Source organism: Oncorhynchus tshawytscha, linkage group LG05 (assembly GCF_018296145.1).
Source record: "Oncorhynchus tshawytscha isolate Ot180627B linkage group LG05, Otsh_v2.0, whole genome shotgun sequence".
Lineage (NCBI taxonomy): Eukaryota > Metazoa > Chordata > Actinopteri > Salmoniformes > Salmonidae > Oncorhynchus > Oncorhynchus tshawytscha.
The window spans coordinates 63,775,195-63,792,472 of record NC_056433.1 but is presented as its reverse complement, the minus strand read 5'-3'; the positions used below and the strand labels follow the sequence as shown (position 1 = coordinate 63,792,472).

Below are 17,278 nucleotides of genomic sequence, written 5' to 3'. Positions count from 1 at the left end.
CCACCTGTTGTCTATTCCATTTGCACAACAGCATGTGAAATTTATTGTCAATCAGTGTTGCTTCCTAAGTGGACAGTTTGATTTCACAGAAGTGTGATTGACTTGGAGTTACATTGTGTTGTTTAAGTGTTCCCTTTATTTTTTTGAGCAGTGTAGTTAACACAACAGTTTTCTAATGATCAATTAGCCTTTTAAAATGATAAACTTGGATTAGCTAACACAACCTGCCATTGGAACACAGGAGTGATGGTTGCTGAAATTGGGCCTCTGTACGCCTATGTAGATATTCCATTTTTTTTTTTTTATCGTCCGTTTCCAGCTACAATAGTCATTTACAACATTAACAATGTCTACACTGTATTTCTGATCAATTTGATGTTATTTTAATGGACAAATTGTTTTGCTTTTCTTTCAAAAACAAGGACATTTCGAAGTGACCCCAAACTTTTGAACGCTAGTGTACATCAAAACAGGCTGGTGTTAAGGCTGTATTTGTTTCATCAGCACATTCACATTCACTGGGCTTTACAATACAAACAGGCTGAGAACACTCCTTAAAGGCTCTAATCTTCATCGTGTTACTAGTGGGATGGCAGATGTTAAAGGATCAGGGGTTAGTGGTCAGAGGTCAGTGTCGTGCAGCTTTGCAGATCTTGTCGTATACCTCAGGGAAAGCGTCCCAACAGCCCAGCTCCGGTGATTTTAACATCCCGACAAACATTACCCAGAACTCACTACGCTCCATGTACTCATCTGCATACAGCATCTGGAACCTACACACACACACGCACAACTGAAACTAACCCATGCACCTCTCTGACAAACTGCTCCAGCTGTCTACATGAAGTGTTTGACCCTGGGTTCTCCGTACACTCCGATGTCCACGTACAGCTCTGCCTCCTCACCTTTAGGATGAACCATCCCCCGGGCCAGGGGGAGCACGAACGGACACAACCACAGAGGGTACACCTGCAGGGAGGGACATACCAACTTAGTTACACCCCTGCAATGAGACAGTTACACCCTTAAACGAGATATACCAACTCAGTCACTCCCCTAAAATTAGATATACTGTTCCAACTCATTCACACCCCTAAAATGAGATAAACTAACTCAGTCACACTTGTGTGTATAATGTATTAGGGTATGTTACATTGAGGAAGCATGCTATGTGTCTTATGTGAAATGTACTAGTTTGTGTGTGTCTGTGTGTCTTACATGGATGTCCTGGTGAAAGCGTGCGATAGCGGTCTGGATGTGTTTCATGGGGGCCAGCATGTCCTGCACAACATGGTGCTGCTCATACAGTTGTCAGATGGTCTCTCCCTGGGTCAGCTTCAACAGAGAGATCTTAGGAGGAACCATCCACCGGAACACGGGGACACTGGGTGGTTACCAAACGGGATGATGTCCTGGAGACAAAAACACACATTCATGTTTACAGCAATCAGCTTTCCAGCTCCACAGTTGTGTCCAGTAGGGAAAAACAGTTTTGAAATGGAGTGAAACACATATTAGTTTTCTATTTCAGAAAGATTGTTTATTATATGTCCCACAGAACACGACCCTCCTCTATGTCTCATATAACTGTCAGAGAAAAACTTGCCATAATTTCGAACATAATTTAAGGTTAAGGAACAATTACCAGCAAACCACACGTGGCGTCCTAATGGCAGCGTGTGTGTCTGTGTACATTAGGGAGACTAATGCAGAGTTATGTGCTGGGGGAGGAGATGATGACATGCTGAAATCTGCAGGATAAAAGGGTCACTTTGTATCATCTGTCTAATGCACTGTGTGTGTGTGTGTATATGTATGTATGTGTATGTACAGTGGGGCAAAAAAGTATTTAGTCAGCCACCAATTGTGCAAGTTCTCGCACTTTTAAAAAATGAGAGAGGCCTGTAATTTTCATCATAGGTACACTTCAACTATGATAGACAAAATGAGAAGAAAAAAAATCCAGAAAATCACATTGTAGGATTTTTAATGAATTTATTTGCAAATTATGGTGGAAAATAAGTATTTGGTCACCTACAAACAAGCAAGATTTCTGGCTCTCACAGACCTGTAACTTCTTCTTTAAGAGGCTCCGCTGTCCTCCACTCGTTACCTGTATTAATGGCCCCTGTTTGAACTTGTTATCAGTATAAAAGACACCTGTCCACAACCTCAAACAGTCACACTCCAAACTCCACTATGGCCAAGACCAAAGAGCTGTCAAAGGACACCAGAAACAAAATTGTAGACCTGCACCAGGCTGGGAAGACTGAATCTGCAATAGGTAAGCAGCTTGGTTTGAAGAAATCAACTGTGGGAGCAAATATTAGGAAATGGAAGACATACAAGACCACTGATAGTCTCCCTCGATCTGGGGCTCCACGCAAGATCTCACCCCGTGGGGTCAAAATGATCACAAGAACAGTGAGCAAAAATCCCAGAACCACACGAGGGGACCTAGTGAATGATCTGCAGAGAGCTGGGACCAAAGTAACAAACACACTACGCCGCCAGGGACTCAAATCCTGCAGTGCCAGACATGTCCCTCTGCTTAAGCCAGTACATGTCCAGCCCCTCTGAAGTTTGCTAGAGAGCATTTGGATGATCCAGAAGAAGATTGGGAGAATGTCATATGGTCAGATGAAACCAAAATATAACTTTTTGGTAAAAACTCAACTCGTCGTGTTTGGAGGACAAAGAATGTTGAGTTGCATCCAAAGAACACCATACCTACTGTGAAGCATGGGGGTGGAAACATCATGCTTTGGGGCTGTTTTTCTGCAAAGGGACCAGGACGACTGATCCGTATAAAGGAAAGAATGAATGGGCCATGTATCGTGAGATTTTGAGTGAAAACCTCCTTCCATCAGCAAGGGCATGAAGATGAAACGTATATTATTTGTAGCCGTCTATTTACCAACCACCACAGACCGATGCTGGATCTCAACCAACTCTATAAGGCCATCAGCAAACAAGAAAATGCTCACCCAGAAGCGGCGCTCCTAGTGGCCAGGGACTTTAATGCAGTTTTACCACATTTTTACCAGCATGTGCATCCAGAGGGAAAAAAACTACAGACCACCTTTACTCCACACACAGAGATGCATACAAAGCTCTCCCCCGCCCTCCATTTGGCAAATCTGACCATAATTCTATCCTCCTGATTCCTGCTTACATGCTAAAACTAAAGTACCAGTGAATCGCTCAATACGGAAGTGGTCATCGGCTTCATCAATAAGTGCACTGACGACATCATCCCCACAATGACCGTATGTCCCAACCAGAAGCCATGGATTACAGGCAACATCCGCATCGAGCTAAAGGCTAGAGCTGCCACTTTCAAGGAGTGGGACATTAATCCGGACGCTTATAAGAAATCCTGCTATGCCCTCAGACGAACCATCAAACAAGCAAAGCGTCAATACAGGATGAAGATTGAATCCTACTACACCGGCTCTGATGCTCGTCAGATGTGGCAGGGCATGAAAACTATTACGGACTACAAAGGGAAACCCAGAAGTGAGCTGCCCAGTGAAGCGAGCCTACCAGACGAGCTAAATTACTTTTATGCCCGCTTTGAGGCAAGCAACACTGAAGCATGCACAAGAGCACCAGCTGTTTTGGATGACTAGGTGACACCGTGATTGGTAGCCGATGTGAGCAAAACCTTTAAACAGGTCAACATTCACAAAGCCGCGGGTACAGACGGATTACCAGGACATGTACTAAAATCATGCGCGGACCAACTGGCAAGTGTCTTCATTGACATTTTCAACCTCTCCCTGACCGAGTCTGTAATACCTACAGGTTTCAAGCAGACCACCACAGTCCCTGTGCCCAAGGAAGCGAAAGTAACCTGCCTAAATGATTACTGCCCATAGCACTCCCGTCGGTAACTATGAAATGCTTTGCAAGGCTGGTCATGGCTCACATCAACAGCATCCTCCCGGATACCCTAGACCCACTTGAGTTCGCATACCGCCCTAACAGATGACGCAATCTCAATCGCACTCCACACTGCCCTTTCCCACCTAGACAAAAGGAACACCTATGTGAGAATGCTGTTCATTGACTACAGCTCAGCATTCAACACCATAGTGCCCATGAAGCTCATCACTAAGCTAAGGACTCTGGGACTAAACACCCCCCTCTGCAACTGGATCCTGGACTTCCTGAGGGACAGCCCCCAGGTGGTAAGGGTAGGCAACAACACGTCGGCCACGCTGATCCTCAACACTGGGGCCCCTCAGGGGTGTGTACTTAGTTCCCTCCTGTACTCCCTGTTCAACCACGACTGCGTGGCAAAACACGACTCCAACACCATCATTAAGTTTACTGACGACACAACAGTGGTAGGCCTGAGAACCAACAACGACGAGACAGCCTATAAGGAGGACTGTTTTCTCTGCTACCGCACGGTAGGCGGTACCGGAGCGCCCCAAGTCTAGGACCGGGGGGCTCCTTGGCAGCTTCTACCCAAAGTCATGGGACTGCTGAACAATTAATAAAATGGCCACCAGACTATTTACATTGACACCACCCCCCCCCCCTCCATTTGTTTGGTACGCTGCTGCTACTCGCTGTTTGCTGTCTATGCATGGTCACTTCACCCCTACCTACATGTACAAATTGCCTCAACTGGCCTGTACCCCCACGTACTGATTCGGTACCGGTATCAACCTGTATGTGGCCTCGTTATTTGTATTTTATTGTGTTACTTTAACATTTTTTACTTTAGTTTATTTGGTAATTATTTTAACTTCTTGAACTGCACTGTTGGTTAAGGGCTTGTAAGTAAGCATTTCATGGTAAGGTCTACACTTATTGTATTCGGCGCATGTGACAAATAAAATTCGATTTTGTTGTGTGTGTGTGTGTGTGTGTGTGTACCTGGAGCTCCCAGAAGATGGATCGTGTGTGTCTGTGGTAGTAGTGGGATGTACTCCACTGCTGTGTTGTTCTCTGTCAGGTATCTCTCAACGTGCTTGAAGAACCACGGCTTATAGTGCAGGCTGATCCTGTTGATCTGAAACACACACACAGACACACACAGTGCAGGGTTATGGTTACATCTTGCAGACAAACAGCAGTCTTCTCCTCCATTGTCCTTCTGAGAGTACCTTATCATTCTTCCTCTATTTCTCTCTCTCTCACCTTGTCGGGTTCAGCCGTGTCAGTCATAGTGCCAGTCATGATAACAACTTTGTCAAGTGAGTACTGCAGTCCTTCTACAAATGTGTTGTTCTTGTCCTCAGACGCCTCACTGAAACGACAGCAGATGTTCTCCAGCCCTCTGATTGGCTCATACTGCCGACGAACCCAATACCTTGCCGGGACGATCTTTATCTCTGTAGCAACCAGGAACCCCAGAGTTCCACAGGACCATGGAACTGCGTGGAACAGGTCAGAGTTCTCTTCCTGTTAGAGAAGACACACACACACACACACAGAGAACATCAGTTCCCCTTCTGTAAGAGCCACATAGCAGATTGCAGAAGCAATCCTCCTTCTTTCTCCTTTCCTTCTCTCTCGCTCTCTCTGGATGTACTGTGGACCCTTTGTTTCCAGATTAACTGCCATTTCCAGTGGTGTTGGCTTTATGTTTTCTAAAGGACTATAGGTCTGTAGCTTTGCTCTGTTAGTTACAGAACTGGAGGCCTGTAGCACTGCTCTGTGAGCTAAGGACTGGAGGCCTGTAAGCATTGCTCTGTGAGCTCCAGAACTGGAGGCCTGTAGCATTGCTCTGTGAGCTCCAGAACTGGAAGCCTGTAGCATTGCTCTGTGAGCTCCAGAACTGGAAGCCTGTAGCATTGCTCTGTGAGCTCCAGAACTGGAAGCCTGTAGCATTGCTCTGTGAGCTCCAGAACTGGAAGCCTGTAGCATTGCTTTGTGAGCTACAGAACTGGAAGCCTGTAGCATTGCTCTGTGAGCTACATAACTGGAATCCTGTAGCATTGCTTTGTGAGCTACAGAACTTGAAGCCTGTAGCATTGCTCTGTGGGCTACAGAACTGGAAGCCTGTAGCATTGCTCTGTGGGCTACAGAACTGGAAGCCTGTAGCATTGCTCTGTGGGCTACAGAACTGGAAGCCTGTAGCATTGCTCTGTGGGCTACAGAACTGGAAGCCTGTAGCATTGCTCTGTGGGCTACATAACTGGAAGCCTGTAGCATTGCTCTGTGGGCTACATAACTGGAAGCCTGTAGCATTGCTCTGTGGGCTACAGAACTGGAAGCCTGTAGCATTGCTCTGTGGGATACAGAACTGGAAGCCTGTAGCATTGCTCTGTGGGATACAGAACTGGAAGCCTGTAGCATTGCTCTGTGGGATACAGAACTGGAAGCCTGTAGCATTGCTCTGTGGGCTACAGAACTGGAAGCCTTTAGCATTGCTCTGTGAGCTACAGAACTGGAGGCCTGTAGCATTGCTCTGTGAGCTTCAGAACTGGAGGTATTGCTCTGCTCCGACACCAAGGTTCTCTTAAAGATCTGAGCAGTAAAGAGAGCTCTGCTCACCTCAGTGCAGCGGACCAGGCTGCCGTCAGCCAGCACCAGTTCAAAGGCAACACGGATGTGCTGGAAGAGTCCGTAGATATGAGAGGATGACTCTATACCTGTACCCATCACCAGACCTCCTGTAGATGGAGAGCGAGAGGGAGAAAGAGGGAGGGATGGGGTGGGGTGGACAGGTAGGCTTGATTATTCAGTAAACAAAAGACAGTTGGGGCACACTAGTGCTCAGGGACACAGTCAATTTACAACACCAACAATACAGGACACATAGACAAACAAAACAACAACACTTTAGGGACTTGGGGAACTCGATCTCCTCACAGGTGAAGCAGAGAGCAGCGTAAACACTCAAACAGTTTATCGTGTGTGTGTGTGTGTGTGTGTGTGTGTCATTCTCTGTGGTGCTCCAGATTAATCTACAGCATGCTGAAGAGAAAACATTAAGCTGTTGCTCTAACATTTATGGATCCGGAAAACCATTATGGAATCTGATCCAGGAGTGCTGTGCACTCTGAAGCCATTTCCTCTGAGTTTCACCCTCGGAACTCTACCATCTATAAACAATTGATCCTCTAATCCAATAAGAGAGGGTGATGATGCTCCCAACAGGAAATAAACAACCCTGATGGATAAGATGCCATGGAAACACTCAGCTACAGAGGGGTATACTACAAAGCAGAATCAATGAGTTAGCCAGCGAACTTTGATCAACAACCAGAAATAACTATTGATTTTCTGTTTCATTAAGAAAACTAAAAGTAGATATGTGTTTTTGGTTGTTGATTCAATTAGTCCATGCCCATTTCAAGCTTATCTTAAAAATAAAAAAGTTATTTCAGAATAGATAGGCCAGTCAGCTGACTAACTCATTGATCCTGCTAACTCATTGATCCTGCTTTGTAGTATACCCCTCTGGATGACAATCAGTCAGTTGTTCTATAGAACAACAACAACAACAACATATACCACCATATAACACAGCCGAACAATATATATACCCAATGATTCATATATACGCTAGATGACTGACATGGGGCGCTGGGTTGAAGCCACCGTGCAACCAGAAATGTTCCATACACACAAAAAGCTATTTTCTCTCAAATTTTGTGCACAAATTTGTTTACGTCCCCGTTAGTGAGCATTTCTCCTTTGCCAAGATAATCCATCCACCTGACATGTGTGGCTTATCAAGAAACTGATTAAGCAGCATTATCAGTATTTCTATCAGTAATAAAGCCCTTTTGTGGGGAAAAACTCATTCTGATTAGCTGGACCTGGCTCCCCAGTGGCTGGACCTGGCTCCCCAGTGGGTGGGCCTATGCCCTAGAATCGATAGATTAGGGCCTAATTTATTTATTTCAATTGACTGATTTCCTTATATGAACTATAACAAGGTAAAATCTTTGAAATTGTTACATGTTGCATTTATATACAGTACCAGTTAAATGTTTGGACACATCTACTCATTCAAGAGTTTTTCTTTATTTTTACTATTTTCTACATTGTAGAATAATAGTGAAGACATCAAAACTATGAAATAACACATATGGAATCATGTAGTAACCAAAAAGGTGTTAAACAAATCAAAATATATTTCATATTTGAGATTATTCAAAGTAGCCACCCTTTGCCTTAATGACAGCTTTGCACACTCTTGGCATTATCTGCCCCTAACTCGGACAACTCTGGACCAATTGTGTGCCGCCCTATGGGACTCCCTATGTGAACCCCAGGCTGTAGTGACGCTGCAACACTGCGTGTTTTAGACCGCTGCGCCACTCGGGAGGCCTGTGTTTATGTCACGACTTCTACCGAAGTCGATGCCTCTCCTTGTTCAGGTGGTGCTCGGCGATCGACGTCACCGGTCTTCAAGCCATCATTGATCTATGTTTCATTTTCTATAGTTTTTTTCTGGTCTTCTTACACACCTGGTTCCAATCCCATTCATTATATGTTGTATATTTAACCCTCTGTTTCCCCTCATGTCCTTGTCAGAGATTGTTTATTGTTATGTTCATGTTTTATGGATTGGTGTGTGACGGGTTCTTGTACCCACATTTATTTTATTATGGACTTTGGTTTTGGAGTCTGTTTTAAGTTATTAAAATACTCCATTTATACCAAGTTGAATTCTCCTGCGCTTGACTTCCCTGCTACCTACATACACGACGTGACAGTTTATATATTTTTGTTCAGTATACATTTTATTATGTGAACTAAACACTCAAATTAAAATAAATAGATTTAAAAACATTTTCCTTCAAGTATAATTTTACTGTCCCCACTACAACAATACAAATACTTAAATATATATAATTTTGTCCTTAATTGAAATAGTGTAGAATTCCATTCATTCCTATGGAGGACTGCTCCTACTGGGGAGTGCCAATATGGCCGACAGTTGGCCAGGTTAAAATGCAGGCAACAGACGAAGGTGCTCCCACGTAAAATAGTGACGTCAGGGCCCTCATCTCTTCTAATTGCTCTCACCCCGCTGTCACGTAAAGTTGCATTCTTGGGAAGTTGTGAAAGCTGAGATATGGTTTTTGTTTGTTGGAACAAAAAGGGACACTACAACAGCATCGGTGAGAGGATTGTGTCGCCATTATGCAAGCTTGATAATTCTGCGCTGTTGCTAGCGACCAGAACATAAACAATACCACTTTGCTGAACTTCCGTTCTACAAACCTAGAAGCGTGAAAGAAGCCAATGGCCAATACATAGCATCAGCAATCTGGGGTTTATATACATCATTGCATATACCACCATATATACCATATAACAGCCATGCAACAATATATATATTATATACCATATACCAATAACTCAAAACCATACACAAAAACATATACCACCATGCACCATAAAACCTGAGCCAACAATATATACTGATGATATGCAGATATAATGATATGCATAGCGTACCGACAGTGAGGTCGTCCAGTTCTGGCAGCACAGGCAGAGTCCAGCCCAGGGAGTTACCGACAGTGAAGTCGTCCAGTTCTGGCAGCACAGGCAGAGTCCAGCCCAGGGAGTTACCGACAGTGAGGTCGTCCAGTTCTGGCAGCACAGGCAGAGTCCAGCTCAGGGAGTTACCGACAGTGAGGTCGTCCAGTTCTGGCAGCACAGGCAGAGTCCAGCCCAGGGAGTTACCGACAGTGAGGTCGTCCAGTTCTGGCAGCACAGGCAGAGTCCAGCCCAGGGAGTTACCGACAGTGAGGTCGTCCAGTTCTGGCAGCACAGGCAGAGTCCAGCTCAGGGAGTTACCGACAGTGAGGTCGTCCAGTTCTGGCAGCACAGGCAAAGTCCAGCCCAGGGAGTTACCGACAGTGAGGTTGTCCAGTTCTGGCAGCACAGGCAGAGTCCAGCTCAGGGAGTTACCGACAGTGAGGTCGTCCAGTTCTGGCAGCACAGGCAGAGTCCAGCTCAGGGAGTTACCGACAGTGAGGTCGTCCAGTTCTGGCAGCACAGGCAAAGTCCAGCCCAGGGAGTTGAGGAGAGCAGTGATCTGACCCATGTTGACCAGGGGCTCCACACGAACCACCTGTTGTACATATACTTTCCCAGGTTTACACACACCTACATACTTTTATATACAGAGCTACAGCGTGCGAGTGTGTTTGTCCTACCTGCCTGTGTGTCCACCTCCAGTATGTCCATCATGTTGATCATGATGTTCTTGTTAGTCTTCTTGTATTTCCCACCTCTGAGAGAGACAGTCAGCCAGCCAGGTCGACCTGTACACATGTGAGTCTCCCCCCCCCCTCCTTCCTCCACACGTGTACCTGCAACCCACACACAGTATCATACTGTATGTATTATGGCCTCTGCCTAAAGGTCTGGACCTTTATGGCACAGAAGGCACTGCACTTTCTCTGGGGTCTCTGATTAAAGCCCTACTCCTGCTATTCCCTATAAATCACTACAGAGCATTCGATGGAAGAAAGAATTTAAACTTTGTAAACGACATACAGTATCTGATGCCATGCTCAAATACTGAGCTCCCAGAATGCACACACACACTGAACTCCAAGACCTATGCAGTGAATGCTGCAGTTTGTTATTCCTCTCATTCATTCCCAAATCCCTCGTTCTTTCCAAAACTCTCTTTAGGAAGAGAGGGATTACAGTCTTTCCTCACCCCAGGAACCTCAAGGCACTCTCTCTCACGCACGCGCACACACGTTGTCGTTGTAATTTAGCCACGTGGATTTAACTGTCTCTGGATGTCCCGCACGCGCGGAACACATTTTGAAAATGAGCCACGCGCATGTAATAATATACATCAAATATGACTGAGAGCGGCAGCAGAAATAGACAGACGAATATCCATCTCTGGTGAACGATCACGTAGTCTAAGCCTTTCACCTTGATCCACAACAGAAAGAGAACTACCAGTCTACCGAGATACAACAACGGATCCATCCTCCCTGCGCTGCTGGTCTACTGGCCTGATGATGGTCTAGTTAACTGTTCCAGAGAATGACTCCCTTCTAGGAACAATCGATTTTTTATTGCCTTTAGTTGGGATGCGATGCAAGATTTCTAAACTTCTGCTTTTTAAAATCCACATACATTATCTATGCCAACACATACACACACATAAATGCACACATCACTACATAGACAGACAGGTGGGTGAATATTGAAGTTAGAATCCTGCCACTCCTGTCGTTTTCTCTGATAGGCGAGTCTAGCTGTGTGGTCGGCTAGCCCCGCCTCTGGCCGGCGCTCATTTGCTAAAGACGCGTCAATCGGGATGACTCCATTTGCTACGTTGGCGCGCTTCGTCCAATCAAAGAGCAGAAACACGTCACATCATTCCCCCGGTGCAGTGTCAATAAAACTTTGTTAAAACCATTCAACTAAACTGATATCAAACTAGGCCTACAGTGGTTAACCATTATTTATATAACCTATTTATTATAACTTACATCTAACTACCATAGTAATTATAGATTTTATATAGCGGTATTATGTAACAATATTACTGCCATAAACCAGGTAAGAAAACTACACTGATTATTATATGAAACCCTAACCAATGCAAAATCTAATGCATTTAACTTTAGTGCTTTCAGAAAGTATTCACTACCCTTAACTTTTTCCAATTTTGTTGTGTTACAGCCTGAATTTAAAATTGATTACATTGAGATTTTTTTGTCACTGGTCTAGACACAATACTCCATAATGTCAAAGTGGAATAATGTTTTTTTTAATTTTTACAAATTAATAAAAAATGAAAAGATTAAATGTCTTGAGTCAATAAGTATTCAACCCCTTTGTTGTGGCAAGCCTAAATACATTCAGGAGTAAATCGTTCCTTAAAAAGTCACATAAGTTGCATGGACTCATTCTGTGTGCAATAATAGTGTTTAACATGATTTTTAAATGGCTACCTATTCTCTGTACCCCACACACACAATTATATGTAGGGTCCCTCAGTGGAGCAGTGAATTTCAAACACAGATTCAACCACAAAGACCAGGGAGGTTTTCCAATGCCTCACAAAAAAGGGCACCTATTGGTAGATGGGTAAAAAAATAAAGAGAAAAAAAAGCAGACATTTAATAGCCCTTTGAGCATGGTGAAGTTACTAATTACCCTTTGGATGGTGTATCAATAAACCCAGTCACCACAAATATACAGGCATCCTTCCTAACTCAGTTACCGGAGAGGAAGGAAACCACTCAGGGATTTCACAATGAGGTCAATGGTGACTTTAAGACCGTTACAGAGTGGCTATAATGGCTATAATAGGAGAAAACTGAGGATGGGTCATCAACATTGTAGTTACTCCACGATAGTAACCTAATTGATTAAAAAGAAGGAAGCCTGTACAGAATAAAACATTCCAAAACAGGCATCCTGTTTGCAACAAGGCACTAAAGTAATACTGCAAAACAAATTGGCAAAGCAAGTAATTTGATGTCCTGAAAACAAATTGTTATGTTTGTGGCAAATCCCCAAATAACATTTATTTTCAAGCATTGTGGTGGCTGCATCATGTTATGGGTATGCTAGTAATAATTAAGGGTTGGTAAGTTTTTCAGAATAAAAAATCAATTGAATGGAGATAAGCACAGGCAAAATCCTAGAGGAAAACCTGGTTCAGTCTACTTTCCACAGACACTGGGAGATTAATTTACCTTTCAGCTGAACAATAACCTAAAACACAAGGCCAAAACTACACTGGAGTTGCTTACCAAGAAGACAATGAATGTTCTTGAGTGGTCGAGTTACAGTTTTGACTTAAACCTACTTGAAAATCTATGACAAGATTTAAAAATGGTTGTCTAGTAATGATCTACAACCAATTTGACAGAGCTTGAAGAATTTTGAAAATAATAATGGGCAAATGTTGAACAGTCCAGGTGTGGAAAGCTCTTCTAGACTTACCCAGAAAGACTCACAGCTGTAATTGCTGCTAAAGGTGCTTCTACAAAGTATTGACTCAGGGGTGTGAATACTTACGTAAATTAGATATCTGTATTTAATTTTCAATACATTTACAAACATTTTTAAAAACATGTTTTTTTCTTTGTTATTGTGGGATATTGTGTGGGGGAAAAAATCCTGTAACACAACAAAATGTGGAATAAGTCAAGGGGTATGAATACTTTCTGAAGGCACTGTATTCTGAAATCAAACCAGAAAAATAATACCATATAGGTGTGTATACAGCCGTGGCCAAAAGTTTTGAGAATGACACAAATATTAATTTCCACAAAGTTTGCTGCTTCAGTGTCTTTAGATATTTTTGCCAGATGTTACTATGGAATACTGAAGTATAATTACAAGCATTTCATAAGTGTCAAAGGCTTTTATTGACAATTACATGAAGTTGGTGCAAAGAGTCAATATTTGCAGTGTTGAACCTTCTTTTTCAAGACCTCTGCAATCTGCCCTGGCATGCTGTCAATTAACTTCTGGGCCACACTAATGGCAGCCCATTCTTGCATAATCAATGCTTGGAGTTTGTCAGAATTTGTGGTTTTTGTTTGTCCACCCCCCTCTTGAGGATTGACCACAAGTTCTCAATGGGATTAAGGTCTGGGGAGTTTCCTGCACATGGACCCAAAATATCGATGTTTTGTTCCCCAAGCCACTTAGTTATCACTTTTTCCTTATGGCAAGGTGCTCCATCATGCTAGAAAAGGCATTGTTCGTCACCAAACTGTTCCTGGGTGGTTGGGAGAAGTTGCTCTCAGAGGATGTGTTGGTACCATTCTTTATTCATGGCTGTGTTCTTAGGCAAAATTGTGAGTGAGCCCACTCCCTTAGCTGAGAAGCAACCCCACACATGAATGGTCTCAGGATGCTTTACTGTTGGCATGACACAGGACTGATGGTAGCGCTCACCTTGTCTTCTCCGGACAAGCTTTTTTCCAGATGCCCCAAACAATCGGAAAGGGGATTCATCAGAGAAAATGACTTTACCCCAGTCCTCAGCAGTCCAATCCCTGTACCTGTTGCAGAATATCAGTCTGTCCCTGATGTTTTTCCTGGAGAGAAGTGGCTTCTTTGCTGCCCTTCTTGACACCAGGCCATCCTCCAAAAGTCTTCGCCTCACTGCACATGCCTGCTGCCATTCCTGAGCAAGCTCTGTACTGGTGGTGCCCCAATCCCACAGCTGAATCAACTTTAGGAGACGGTCCTGGCGCTTGCTGGACTTTCTTGGGCGCCCTGAAGGCTTCTTCACAACAATTGAACCACTCTCCTTGAAGTTCTTGATGATCCGATAAATGGTTGATTTAGGTGCAATCTTACTGGCAGCAATATCCTTGCCTGTGAAGCCCTTTTTGTGCAAAGCAATGATGACGGCACGTGTTTCCTTGCAGGTAACCACGGTTGACAGAGAAAAAACAATGGTTCCAAGCACCACCCACTTTTGAAGCTTCCAATCTGTTATTTGAACTCAATCAGCATGACAGAGTGATCTCCAACCTTGTCCTCATCAACACTCACACCTGTGTTAACGAGAGAATCACTGACATGATGTCAGCTGGTCCTTTTGTGGCAGGGCTGAAATGCAGTGGAAATGTTTTTGGGGATTCAGTTCATTTGCATGGCAAAGAGGGACTTTGCAATGAATTGCAATTAATCTGATCACTCTTCATAACATTCTGGAGTATATGCAAATTGCCATCATACAAACTGAGGCAGCAGACTTTGTGAAAATGTATATTTGTGTCATTCTCAAAACTTTTGGCCACAACTGTACATAGCTTTAGTGACATCTATGAACTGTCACAGTGATGGGAGGGAATTCTGACTGATTGGTTTCAATTAAGGTGTTTTCACATCTTCAATGAAAATCTGTTTAATTCACTTTCAATTGTTGGGTCAAATAAAAAGGAGTGAACATGAAAACACACATACACCCAGGCATGCGCGTACACACACACACACATGAATGGAGCGTTACTAGGCTGGTGAGTGGTACACACCCATTAGACAGAGGGTGGGGCGCCAGTAAGGATCCTTAATGGTTTCTGCTGTCAGCTTGTCTGTCTCTCCAGTCCGGAACACACACACACACACACTCGCACTCGCATACACTCTCTCCCTCTCTTTCTCTCTCTCACTCACACACATGCTCAGCCCTCCCGGGCAATGCTCTCCTGCTTTCAGAGAAAATCTGCCTTTATCTAAGAAACTGTTTTATATTGTCAGTTTTTCATGCGAGCCTCTGGATATCATTGGAAAATGTGTCTCTATTATTCTAAAAGAAATTGATGGAGATCATTTCATGTTTTGTCTTAATTTCGTTATCCAGCCTGGAAGGAATAAAAGACCAACATTTCACCCATTTTATTTGTCTTAATACCTGGAGGTAACGGGACTCTGTGGGAATGTTTTAAAACTTGAACTCTCCTTTAACTTCAGCTCCATTCATCATATCATTGCTTCTTGAATCCCAAATAACCGACACGGAAGCACACTTAGAATTGGACCTGGTCCCATGGAACTGACCGGGACAGAGCATGCCTAACGGGGGGGTAGGGTTATTTACCAGGGGATTACTCCACTGGGAAGACTAATATTTTCCATCCCCGGTGGTCACATGGAGAGGGAGATGCCTTCCCTACAGCACAGAGACTAACAAACACCATCCCCGGGGTCCTGGAGCGATGCCTTCCCTCCACCAAGCAGCCATCTTCCTCGGATTCTTCCTCATTGTGACAGGTGGCTCCACTGCCTTTCTCACCTCCCCTCAGGTGGGTACTATAAAGAAATACAATGTGAAATGTATTACTATTAAAATGAATGTTAATATAAATATGATGTTATGATTGTAGAGTCGCCTGCAGGCCTTCTCTCTGTGCTGCGTGGTTCTGGGAGCCATCATGCTGATTCTGGGGCTGTTCTGGGCCATGAACAACAAGAACCACGTAGAGTACAGCCAGGGAGAGTACCCAAACATCCCCCACTATCCTCACCAGGGACAACACCCCAACTACCCCTATCCACACCCAGACCTCAACTACCTTGGCCGGTACGCCCATCCTGACCTGGGCCAGGTCCTCTTCAGCCACCCTGGTCCTGTTGGACACTTCCCAGAGTCACAATCAGCCCTGCTGCAGAGGTGTATATCATCCTTCTTGAATTGGTATTGTTGAATTTAAAGGTCTAATGCAGCCATTTTTATCTCAATATCAAATCATTTCTGGGTAACAATTAAGTACCTTACTGTGATTTTTTTTCAATTAATATGGTAAAAAGGAAACAAAAATAGCTTCTTACCAAACAGAAATACCTCATGCAAGAATTTTGCAAGGACTGCAAGGACTGTCCCATCAAAACAGGCAGACATTTCAGGCGGTATTGTCAAACAGTTCTTACACTGAAGGGCATTATAATAATTTTTACAATTTCACAGTATTATTCTAGACTCATAGTGTGGAAATATACTCACCGGACAGTTTATTAGGTACACAACCCCATTCACAAAAATGGATCACTCCTACAGACAGTGAGTCACCTGGCCATGGCTTGCTATATAAAGCAGGCAGATAGGCATCAAGGCATTCAGTTACTGTTCGATTAAATGTTAGAATTGGCAAAGAAAAAGTGACCTAAGCAACTTTGAGTTTGGTATGATTGTCAGTGCCAGCGCGCCGAATCCAGTATCTCAGAAATCCCCCACCTCCAGGGATTTTACGCACGACAGTGTCAAGGCGAGGGTTTGCCGAGAATTGTGCGACAAGCATAAAAACATTCAGCCAGTGGCAGTCCTGTGGGCAAGAACAGCTTGTTGATGAGAGAGGCAAGAATCGTGCAAGCTAACAGACAAACAGACAAATATTGGCGCAGTACAACAGTGATGTGCAGAACAACATCTCAGAATGCACAACTTGCCGATCTTTGTCACGGATGAGCCATTGATTTCCCACCTGGACAAAAAGGAACACCTATGTGAGAATGCTATTCATTGACTACAGCTCAACGTTCAACATCATAGTGCTCTCAAACCTCATCACTAAGCTAAGGACCCTGAGACTAAACACCTCCCTCTGAAACTGGATCCTGGATGCCCCCAGGTGGTTAGGGTAGATTACAACCCTTACCACGCTGATCCTCAACACGGGGGCCCCTCAGGGGTGCGTGCTCTGCCCCCTCCTGTACTCCCTGTTCACTCATGACTGCATGGCCAGGCACAACGCCAACACCATCATTAAGTTTGCAGATGACACAACAGTGGTAGGCCTGATCACCGACAACAAGGAGACAGCCTGTAGGGAGGAGGTCAGAGACCTGGCCATGT

At 44.1% G+C, this 17,278-nt stretch overlaps 1 pseudogene; it reads right to left on the bottom strand.

Annotated features, from left to right (window-relative positions):
• Positions 1-408: 408 nt before the first annotated feature.
• On the bottom strand, positions 409-11,132 carry LOC112251588 (annotated as a pseudogene).
• Positions 11,133-17,278: the final 6,146 nt, after the last annotated feature.